Consider the following 12502-nt stretch of genomic DNA (forward strand, 5'->3'; position numbering starts at 1 on the left):
ACCTTGACCTTTAGCGGCGCTTCAATCACAAACGCCGCTGACTTTTAGCGGCGATTTTCTTGAAAACGCCGCAAAAAGACCTTGACTTTTAGCGACGCTTTTCATAAAAATGCCACTATATTGAGCAGATTTATAAAAGAATATTTTCTATATTTTTAGACCTCCTGTAACAACAAATCAGAAGAAACTAAAATCTAAACCAACCGAAAGCAATAAATCTATATAATATTTAAAATTAAATGAAAAATATATAATAAATATCAATAAATAGAATAAAATTCATATTATTCTTACAAATATGTTAAAAGGTAAAATGATAATATAAAGTTAAAATGATAAAAAAATTTACACGATAGTCTAAGACGACGGTGGTTGCGAATGTTGAAGCATCTTCATCATATTCTCAAGTCTTTGAAGTTCATCGTACTTTCTAGTCCGCTCGCTTCCTCTCTCTCCGCTTCGCTTTTAGTCAGATCTCGAGTTCTTCATACTTGTTGAACCTCAGCTTCTCTCGCTGCTGCCTCCGCTTTAAGTTGTGTAATTTGCTCAACTGTTGTCGCTTGCATCTGAGCCATCTGGTCTCTTAACCTCTGGACTTCACTTGAGCCCTCCTCAAGGCATGTATTGTTGCGAGATGGATCCAAAATATTGGGTTGGGCTAACAAAAGATCCTTGAAATCGAACCCGACCGTACCTTTCAGGACCCAAAACATCAGTGATAATACGGTTATCAATGTCTTCAATATGAACAGAACTATCACTGGAAGCAATCGCTTCGTACTCCGCTTTTTTATCCTTTAGTTTATCCTACAACAATAAATCACATAGTTAGGAACGCAATATATATTAAAAAAATGCAACATAACTTAACAAAATTTTCATTACAAGAAATGAAATAAACCATTAGAAAATATACACTGTAAAATATTAAAACAAGTCAAATTGTATTAAGCAAACGTACCAGAATTTCTGCAGCTTCAGGAGTCATAGGGTTCCCATCTTTCTTCCTATGTGTAATGTCAAAAAGTTGAAGGCGTCCAACTTTCTGACCGGACGACAGTTCCTATAATACAGTTGTAAAAATATTATTTGATAGAAAGTAATAAAAATCTGACAGAATTACAAAGTTCAAAATACCTCAGAGTGAGCTACACAAGCAAAACTTTTGGACCCAGCTGTGTGAGTGAATTTATGTTTCTGCCTACTACATTTTCCAACTCGTTCACGATCCTACGTTATGAAATTATTAGTACGTTGATTAATAAATAATATAAACCAAAATAATTACAAGATTGTTTTAGTAACACATACCTCTCCTTTCTTCGAAGTCCAAAATCTAACGAGCTCTTCCCACTGATACCTCAGCATTCCCGGGGGACATTTTGTAATCTCTCGTCCAAGGTTGTTTTTGTCTTAAAATAGTTGTACGGGCTCAATTTTACCCGGGCCTTGAACTCAAAACACAAAATAATAAACAAAATTAAAACAAAATCCATGGCCCAAATAAAAACACAACAGAGGCCCAAAATGGCAAAACCCTAGCCCAATTCAAAGACCACAACCAAGCAACCTCGAAGTGTCAGACATCTCCTCGTGACTTCAGCCAAGACCTTTTCAAGCACGATCGCTTTGCACAAAATGGTCAGGTTATCCTTCCAACACCCGTTGACCTTGCCCAAAACCTGCAAACATGACAAAATGATAGAAGAAAGCGAGGACAAAAGAACAAGAGAATACAAGAAAAAGAAAAACAACGTAATCGGCTATAAAAGCCGAACCTAATGTAATTCAAAGGAGGTTTTTTTTTCCTCTGGAATATTTGGTGAACAAGAAAACAGAAATCAAAAAGGTTTAGATTTACCCATTTATACTCCTTTTTAATCTATTTTTATTTTTTTTGTGTTCATTATTTACATGCAAAAGCAGAAACGAAAAGAAAATGGAATAATCGGACAAAAGCAGATCTAAAAATCTAAGAAAATGGGCTGATTCCAATTCTTTTTCTATTCGTTTTTTATTTTTTATTTTCCTTTTTATTTTTTTACTTGTTTCAGTACTCTTTTTAACAAAAAAGAAATTAAAAAAAGAAAGAGGAAAATACCTGACCGCTTCGACGAGCTGGTGCCGGATCCCACCTTGGCCGTCACCGGAGTCGGGCAGAAAGTAGGTGGTTCATCCTTTTTTCTTTTTTTGGTCTCGCGGTCGAGAAGGCTTAGCCTTGAGGACGCTTGTGATGAGGAGGCCGAAAGGCCGTTCTCACGCGACTCCGGCCACTGGCCATGGAGGCGGCAATGATGGCCTAGGTTTAAGTAACCGAAATAAGGGAAGGGAGGGGATCCTTTTCTTTTTCTTATTTTTGCGGCTGAATGAAACTAGGTTTTAGGGAGGGGTTAAAATTTCATTAAACGGCGTCGTTTTGAGGCCCCTGACCCGCACTGTGACCCGACCCAGGGGAGGATCCGCGTGTTTTCTTCAAATGGAATATTTGCGCAATCAGTCTTTCTGATTTTATAGCGCTTTCATGGAAGTTTTCCGCATATTTACGATTTGGCCACAAAATTTTATTTTTGGTTCATTGTAATCCACATCTAAGCGCAGCGTTTTGGGGATTCGGGGTATTTACCATTTTGGTCCCCCCTCTTTCGGCGCGCTACATAATTTAGTCCCTTTTTGTTTTTTTTAATTTCGATTCCGCCCCATATTTTAGACTTTACTTCGATTTAGCCCCCTTTTTAGCATTTTCATCATTTTCTTTATTATTTTAATGTATTATCATTTATTATTACTATTATTTATAATATTATTATTTATCTTATTTTTACTTATCATACTACTATTATATGATAGTTTTGATATACATACATGTATAATATTGTTATTATTATTTCCTTTTAGACTTATTTAATATATATAAATACCTCTTTATATGTGTATCTATATAACCCTTTTTTATGTAATATATGTATACATATTTATATGTTTTTATATGGTTTCTTTTATATATGTATGTATGCCCCCCTTTTTACGTATTAAAATATGTATATTATATATTATCTTATTTTATTTTTATAATGCACATATATTTTTTATCTACATACATATATTTTATGTTTCGTAATATTTATGCATACCTTTCTTATGATATGTGTATACTCTAACCTTTGTAAATACATATACATATGCACACATATTTTAATTTATGTTCATATATATCTCTTTACATTTAATTGTATTTACTATTTATTTCATTTTCTTTATCATTTTGAATGAATGTTTTAATTTATTTGTTTATATACATTGTTATTTTATATGATTGTAAGCATGACTTTTATTTTATATTGTTGCTATTACTCGTATCATTTTTATACTTTTGTGTGTATTATGATTTTACCATGCATAACAACAATGTAATTCACTTTCACATTTTACTACGATTTTCGTGTTTTATATTACTCGATATAACAAAATTTGTTTTAAAAAATAATATTTCGTGTTTAGATTCGAAAGGATCGTACCCTAACTTACTGGGTTTCGATTTTCATAATAAATCTAAATACACGGATTTTTTCAAACTCAAGTTTTTAAAATGATCTAGGGAATTAAGAAAAGATCGTGTCCTAACTTACTGGGCATGATTCGTTTTCTAAACCTGAGATAATAAAATAATATTTTAAATAAGTAAAATTTTGGCATTTATTCATATATCGGGAATTTGAGACACTGTGTCCTAACTTACTGGATATGATTCTATTCCTCGATTAACGTGAAATATGCCCCTTTACTCAAACATTTTCAACATTTTAATACAAGGATCGTATTTTTAAAATTCTTCAAATTTCAATTTTCGGCATTAAGACATTAACTAATCAACTAGGTACAATTTTGGGCATTAAGAGACTCCCGAACCTATTTTTTTCTAAGTTTCGTTGACCAAAATCGTTGCTTTAATAAAATCAAATCGTTTATTAAAAACAACCAATTTTCGAGGTGATCCAATCACACCTCATAAAAAAGGATTGGTGGCGACTCCCGTTTCATTTTTCAAAACCCAAGTCGACCCCGTTTTTCATCCAAAAAATGGTGTCAACAGCTTGGCGACTCCACTGGGGACTTTAAATAAGAGAGTCAAGCCACGAGTTGTTTACTTTTTGTCTTTTTGTCAAAATTTGAAAACTTGATTTAAATATACGATCCTCATTGCATTTCATTTGTTTTGTGTTATAGTTTTTATCTTGTTTTATATATTAAATTTTTATATCTCTGCATTGCATTGCATGACCGTTGGTCACGCCTTTTTAGGTGGGAGTGAGAAACTACGCCTTCGTGAGGTTTTCACCTCCGCATGGGACAGTGAATCGCTTCCGGGATACATCTGTACCTATGTCTTCGTGAGATTTTCATCTCCGCTTGGCCATAGGGAAATGTATTCCCCTGAACCGAACTCGGTCCGTATGAGCCTATAATGGGTGAGGATCGAGGAATCTGCTGGTTCAGGTACCCTTACTGTAGAACCGAACCGCATATAATGAGCCTTAAGAGCCTACCCTAGGTAGAACCACACCGAATGCCTAGAGGTCACCCAAAAGCTTGGTTCAAATCTACGGTCATTTTGTTGTATGTCCGTTTTTGTTACGATTATCATTACTTCGGTTTGTAATTGCTCTATTGGCTTGAATTTTGATATATTTCTGCATATTGCATTACATAATCGCTCGATTATTCCCTTTTAGGTGGGAGTGAGAAGCTACTCCTTTGTGAGGTTTTCACCTCCGTGCAGGATAGTAGATCGCTTTCGGGATACATCCGTACCTATGTCTTCGTGAGATTTTCATCTCCGTGCAACCATAGAGAAATGTATTCCCCTGAACCGAACTCGGTCTGTATGAGCCTATAATGGGTGAAGATCGAGGAATCTGCTGGTTCGGGTACCTTATCTTTAGGACCAAATCTCATCTAGTGGACTTAGGAACTTAATCTAGGTAGAGCCACTCCAAATCCATAGAATCTACCTGATTAGGTACTTTTTGTTTTCTGTGCTTACTTATGTTTTGTACTAACGCCTCTTGTTGTGTTTTGATTATGATTGCATTGCATTGCATTTGCATCTTAGGAAAGAGATATGGATTCAAGTTCGATTACTAAATTAGAAAGCTTGTCATGGAATACGAATTCCTTGATAGAGTGGAAAATAATACGACTTCCCGAATATATTCTGAGGAACGCAAGAAGGGCGATGGAAGATTTCGTGACCTTGCTTCGTGGCCTGAGGATTCAAGGCGATTGTCTAACAGCCTTCGACGTTCCAAGAAGCTGACGAGCCTTATGAAGATGGGCAGATGATGGATCGCGACCAAGATCAAAAGAAGGAGCTAGCAATAGCATCTATTGGCGAGATTACCTCAAACATGTGGATGAAGAAAAAGACCGATGTTGTTTCTTGGAATATGAGGGTGAGGCCGTACATGTATCCGTTTTATGTAAGGGAATTTGTTTTTTAGAAAAGTTTCCTAAATGTAATTGAATCAGAATCAACGTCTCTTTAGGCATTCATTTCATGTATTTACATTACATTGCATTACATGCATTAAAATCCATTGAAAGAGTCTAAACGAGTAAATTTATTTCAGCTAACCTGGAAAACCAACCAACCAAACACCCTTACGATATCCAAGCAAAGACTAGAGAAATGGAACGAAGGTTGGAAAAATTAGAGCGAATGCAGATTCAGATGCAGGAGCAATTGACTGAATTTCAACAGGAGATGAGAGATTAGATGCTAGAATTACGAAGAACTATGATAAACCAGTTCAACCGATTGCTAGCTGGAAAGTCAAAAAAAGTGAAAAACCCGGTGGTTTACTTTGGGGTTGATAATGAGGATCTTGTCTATTCCTTCGATTGTACTCTAACAAGTGTCCAGGTCCAACCAGATGGGCACCCACAAGGAGCACTCTTTACTATCAGATCCCAATATTATCAGACTGGTACTTCGACACCAGTGAATTGCCTGACAGGCTTAGGATCCAATTTGAGGAATGATTTAGCTAATCCTGTTGCTAATCTAGCCGAAATAAAGAAGATGAGGGTAGAGTACCCAGATACTATAAAGGCCCCAAGGAAGAAGGGGAATAAAAGGGATAATGTAGGTGGATATAACAAGGGTCACTCAAAACCAATCACTGTGGGCAGGCCAAAGACGGAGACCACCAGCCACCAGAGCCCTTTAAAGCAAGAATCTGGAGTGAAACCAGGTACTGAGAAGTCTCAATTTGCACCAATCCCAATGTCGTACCAGGAGTTGTATCATAGTTTATTTTACGCACATGTTGTTTCCCCTTTCTACTTGAAGCCTTTACAACCTCCGTATCCCAAATGGTACGACACAAATGCGCAATGTGACTATCATGCGGGGATTATGGGGCATTCTATAGAAAATTGCACTGCTTTTAAAAAGCTGGTCGAAAGGTTTATCAATATGGGCATTGTTAAATTTGAGGATTCAATCAGTACAGAAAACCCGCTGCTCAATCATACGGATAATGAAGGGAATGCGATGAATGAAGAAATTTTGGGAAATGTTCACATCAGTGCCAAATATGAAGAAACAACTGGAGAAGAGATCTTATTAGATGTTCGCCCTTCTAAACTTGAGAGTGTTTTGAATAATTAGACTGCAGAAGAGACCCCTGTAGTATTTAGAGCTTACTTAGAGTAATATTCAGAACACACTTGTTGCTTTTAGCCTAGAGGCAATAAGAACTCTTTTGTGAAATAGGCTCATGTCTGAACGTCATTATTTTAATGGAATGCATCTTTGCAATCTTTTTAAACCAATATTCTTTCATTTCTTATCAACGATTATTTTTATTATTTTATTCTTTCTTCCAAATCACTATTGCATTCATAAACATATTGTACAACTTCATATATTCTTTGTAAATTCTTTTGTACTTACAATGAGTCCCCAGATATCAATGACATGAGTGACACTGCTACAGACTCAGATCTTCCACTTGAGCGAGGCATGTGTTTAGACGGATCTCATGGTTTTGGAAATAACATATATTGTAGCTTATCTCTGGACTTATTGAGGAGGGTTGAGCAGGAGGATAGACGGATCATACTTCACAAGGAACCATTAGAAATTGTGAGCTTGGTGAAGATTAGAACTGACCTGACTGCAAAGACGAAGCAAGACCTTGTTGAGTTACCTCTAGAGTTCAAAGATTTCTTTGTATGATCATACCAGGGTATGCCTCGATTCCTATAATGAAACCTGCACAATAGCACGATGTCAAAAATTTACAGTGCGAACGATGTAATTCTTTGCCGGGGCAATGCCTCTCTCGTTGAGTCAGCATAGCTCCGCCCATTTGAAGTCGAGTTTCCATCCCTTCAAGATGTTGTTGGATTTTATCCTGATTAAAGAGGAAGATCCAAAGTTTTCTGTCGTAGTTGTGTTCCAAAAGGGCTCTATGAAAGAAATCTGGTACCCAAGAAGGCTTTTCACATACAAGATGAAAGTGGAAGATCTTACGTGGAAAACTTTAGAATAACATTGATTCTGATCGAAAAGCATGACCAGGACTTACCTGATCCCATGAGTTTAGACAAAAAAAAAGAAGAAAAAAATCAAAAAATCAAAGTCAAAAATAGGAGAAAAAAAGAAGAAGAAAAGAAAAAGAAAGAGAAAAAGGAGAGGGGTCAAGGTGAAAACCCGCAAAGGGCGCTTTGACCAAAGGTGGATCTGAGTTGAAAACCTGAAAAGGACGACTCAAATTTTGAGCAAAATGGGGCATGGACATCACCATTACCGAAGACTTCTAATGGGCATTGCTTCATTTTTTGAGAGGCTACTTCATGGATCAAGTCATCCTATACCGGTACAGAATTTCAGAGAGGATGGTATTGGAAAATGCATTGAACTTAAATGATAGCACGATAGCTGAGGTCTGAAATCAATTCAGAAGCAGACACCACAATTCGTCACCAAAGTGCCTAGAGATGAACATCAAGAAAATTGAAGAAAAATGACTGAGATTTGCATAGGAAATTACCATTTGCCCTCATTTCTTGTCGAACATCTGCACTAGGGCAACACTTCTCTTTTTGGTTTACAGGATTGAGGTAGTTTTACCTATTGAAATCCCCTCATTACTTGTTGGAGGGATCCAATCACGATGTGATCAGTTGGCCATAGGAAAAGGGTTAAAAGCTATTCATCGGGGCCGAATGTACCAGAAATAAATGATATGAGCCCATAATAAACAGGCTCGTCTCAGAGGATTCCACAAGAGGGCTGGATGTTGAAAAATATTCTTCCTTAACGAATGGATTCTAAAGGGAAATGAATGCCAAACCGGGAATGTCCCTATGTTGTAAAGAAGACCATTTTCAAAGGAGCACTGATCTTGAGTGAGATTGCTAATCCTATAAACTCGGATCCAGTTAAGAAAGACTCCGTTTAAAGAATAAGGAAGAACCAAGGTGAAAACCTGCATAGGGCACTTTGAGTCAAAAACAAAAAAAAAACAAAAAAAGAGATGAAAAACGAAAATGAAAAATGAAAGATGAAATAGTAAAAATGTTGAGGCTAAGGGGAAAACCTGCAAATGGCACCTTAGGCCAAAGGGGATTTGAGTTGAAAACCCGAAAAGAGCGGCTCAAATATTGATTAAAGTGGGGCATGAGGTAATCAAAGCAACTCGAATCTTGACCAAATTAGGCATGTGGTGATCTTGCTATGCCTGAATCAACAGGAAAGGATAGGCAACATCTTGAGGCATCGACAGAGCACTGTAGATCTCCTAAACACATGTCCAACTCAAAATGGTCTTCAGAAAGTTTGTACAGAGAAGTTCAAGCTGCGATATCTGGGGCACCCAATTCTCATATTTTTTTTTGTTCTTGGAATTCCTTTTTTTCTTTTCCAAGATATACATTCCCAATTGTCATCCTTCTTTACTATTTTGGATAATTTGTTCCTTCGAGCTATGCTCAGAACCAACTTTATTCTTATCCATTGTTATGACCTTTTTGCAAACATGTTGCATTGGAATAATGATTAATGGACTAATAAAACTTTCACAAGGGAAGTTTTGCATATTACTCTGAAAAGTTTCTAAATAATATAGGAGCCTGAAATAGGACTATCGTTTAGAACACACCAATTTTAAAGGTTGGAAATCTGAAAAGGAAAAGTCTGAATTTAGACTTTCTCTTTGAATTTCGTTGTCGAACGCATTAGTTGAACAAAATGATAAGATGACGGGTTAATGAACAAGCAAGCAATGATCATCAGGCAATAGGAAGAGGTTACCTCAGAGAAGAGAGCCTTCATTTGCGCATAAGTCTCTGGTACGACACCTTGGGAATGGTGTAAGGAACTAGAACGACTCGGATCCTGTATTTTTGAATTGTGATAAGGAAGGATTGAGGAAAGGCCACATATTTCTACGATTGGATTACAGTGGGAGAATGATGGTACAAATTTTGTGTCCTAGTGGATTTCACAGTGGGGGCAATCTGACTAAAGTGATGCTTTGAAGAAGTCGGTCAAGTGAGAAGACGTTGTAGCACGTCAGTCACAAAGCCTTAATAAACTCCGAATAATGACATCCTAAGCGGGATCGTTCTCGAAAAAAAATTATGCATTCATGCAAACACCATTCACACATGTCTAGTTAGGAGCAACTGATTCATTTTGATCATACCATCCTAATCATTAGACATAATTAGGTTTATTATACAGGTCATGTTCCACAGAGAGCAGATCGAAGACGGCGAATCTCATCTTCCTAAGCAGTAGTGAAGCAGATTTAAGCCACCAGTCCTATCTCCCTAAGCAGTAGTGGAGCAGGTCAAATATGTTAGATCCTATCTCTCTAAGCAGTAGTGGAGCAGGTCAAAGATGTTAGATCCTATCGCCCTAAGCACTAGTGGAGCAGATCGCACCAAGTCTTATCTCCCTAAGCAGTAGTGGAGCAGACAAAAGAAACCGATCTTATCTCCCTAAACAGTAGTGAAGTAGATCACATCAAGTCTTATCTCCCTAAGCAGTAGTGGAGCAGACGAAAGAAACCGATCTTATCTCCCTAAGCAGTAGTGGAGTAGATCACATTAAGTCTTATCTCTCTAGCGGTGAGTGGAGCAGATTTAAAGAAACCGATCTTATCTCCCTAGCAGTGAGTGGAGCAGATTTAAAGAAACCGATCTTATCTCCCTAAGCAGTAGTGGAGTAGATCACATCAAGTCTTATCTCCCTAAGCAGTAGTGGAGCAGACGAAAGAAACCGATCTTATCTCCCTAAGTAGTAGTAGAGTAGATCACATCAAGTCTTATCTCTCTAAGCAGTAGTGGAGCAGACGAAAGAAACCGATCTTATCTCCCTAAGCAGTAGTGAAGTAGATTTAAGCCACCAGTCTTATCTCCCTAAGGAGTAGTGGAGCAAGTCGAAGATGGTAGACCCTATCTCCCTAAGCAGTAGTGGAGCAGGTCAAAGATGGTAGATCCTATCTCTCTAAGCAATAGTAGAGCAGATCGCATCCAGTCTTATCTCCCTGAAGTTACGATGGTGCAGACTAAGACCATAAACATCGTCACTCTGAAGTTGCAGCAAAGAAGATTGAAGCTACACGTTAGAACTCTCTGCAGTGCAGTGGAGTGGATTGAAGCAACAAGACGCAATGGACTGGAATGAAGTTATTTGAAAAAGAGAAGCACCGAAAGAAGTCAAGACTCAGTGAGACCGGGCAAAATTGGCCCTTTTGAAGTCTTTGCTCTGTTCTCGTTACACGACAACGAGCAAAGAGGGGCAGCTGTACGGGCTCAATTTTACCCGAGCCTTGAACTCAAAACACAAAATAATAAACAAAATTAAAACAAAATCCATGGCCCAAATAAAAACACAACAGAGGCCCAAAATGGCAAAACCCTAGCCCAATTCAGCACCACAACCCAATGACCTCGGTCGCCAGACATCTCCTCCTCGCCTTAGCCAAGACTCGACGCCCGAAGCACGACTGTTTTGCACCAAAATGGTCTGGGTTATCCTTCCAACACCCGTTGACCTTGCCCAAAACCTGCAAACATGACAAAATGATAGAAGAAAGCAGGGACAAAAGAACAGTAGAATACAGTAAAAAAGAAAAACAACGTAATCGGCTATAAAAGCCGAACCTAATGTAATTCAAAGGAGGTTTTTTTTCCTCTGGAATATTTGGTGAACAAGAAAACAGAAATCAAAAAGGTTTAGATTTACCCATTTATACTCCGTTTTAATCTATTTTTATTTTTTTTGTGTTCATTATTTACATGCAAAAGCAGAAACGAAAAGAAAAGGGAATAATCGGACAAAAGCAGATCTAAAAATCTAAGAAAATGGGCTGATTCCAATTCTTTTTCTATTCATTTTTTATTTTTTATTTTCCTTTTTATTTTTTTACTTGTTTCAGTACTCTTTTTAACAAAAAGGAAATTAAAAAAAGAAAGAGGAAAATACCTGACCGCTTTGACGAGCTGGTGCCGGATCCTGCCTTGGCCGTCACCGGAGTCGGGCAGAAAGGAGGTGGTTCATCCTTTTTCTTTTTTTGGTCTCGCGGTCGAGAAGGCTTAGCCTTCAGGGACGCCACGGTAGGGAGGCCAAAAGGCCGTTCTCACGCGACTCCGGCCACTGGCCATGGAGGCGGCTGATGGCCTAGGTTTAAGTAACCGAAATGAGGGAGGGGAGGGGATCCTTTTCTTTTTCTTATTTTTGCGGTTGAATGAAACTAGGTTTTAGGGAGGGGTTAAAATTTCATTAAACGGCGCCATTTTGAGGCCCCTGACCCACGCAGTGACCCGACCCAGGGGAGGATCCGCGTGTTTTCTTCAAATGGAATATTTGCGCAATCAGTCCTAATTTTATAGCGCTTTCATGGAAGTTTTCCGCATATTTACGATTTGGCCACAAAATTTTGTTTTTGGTTCATTTTAATCCACATCTAAGCGCAGCGTTTTGGGGATTCAGGGTATTTACCATTTTGGTCCCCCCTCTTTCGGCGCACTACATAATTTAGTCCCTTTTTGTTTTTTTATTTTGATTCCGCCCCATATTTTAGACTTTACTTCGATTTAGCCCCCTTTTTAGCATTTTCATCATTTTCTTTATTATTTTAATGTATTATCATTTATTATTACTATTATTTATAATATTATTATTTATCTTATTTTTACTTATCATACTACTATTATATGATAGTTTTGATATACATACATGTATAATATTGTTATTATTATTTTCTTTTTAGACTTATTTAATATATATAAATACCTCTTTATATGTGTATCTATATAACCCTTTTTGCGAATATATGTATACATATTTATATGTTTTATATGGTTTCTTTTATATATGTATGTATGCCCCCCTTTTTTACGTATTAAAATATGTATATTATATATTATCTTATTTTATTTTTATAATGCACATATATTTTTATCTACATACATATATTTTATGTTT

At 37.2% G+C, this 12502-nt stretch overlaps 1 long non-coding RNA gene across 1 annotated transcript; it reads right to left on the minus strand.

Moving 5' to 3' along the window:
• Positions 1-620: 620 nt before the first annotated feature.
• Positions 621-1282, minus strand: LOC128041651 (uncharacterized). The gene is made up of 3 exons (XR_008196572.1): positions 1138-1282; positions 962-1063; positions 621-807 (listed from the first exon to the last, which is right to left on the minus strand). It is a non-coding gene; the product is annotated as an uncharacterized LOC128041651 (long non-coding RNA).
• Between the last annotated feature and the right edge of the window lie 11220 nt (positions 1283-12502).

This window comes from Gossypium raimondii, chromosome 6 (genome assembly GCF_025698545.1).
Source record: "Gossypium raimondii isolate GPD5lz chromosome 6, ASM2569854v1, whole genome shotgun sequence".
Lineage (NCBI taxonomy): Eukaryota > Viridiplantae > Streptophyta > Magnoliopsida > Malvales > Malvaceae > Gossypium > Gossypium raimondii.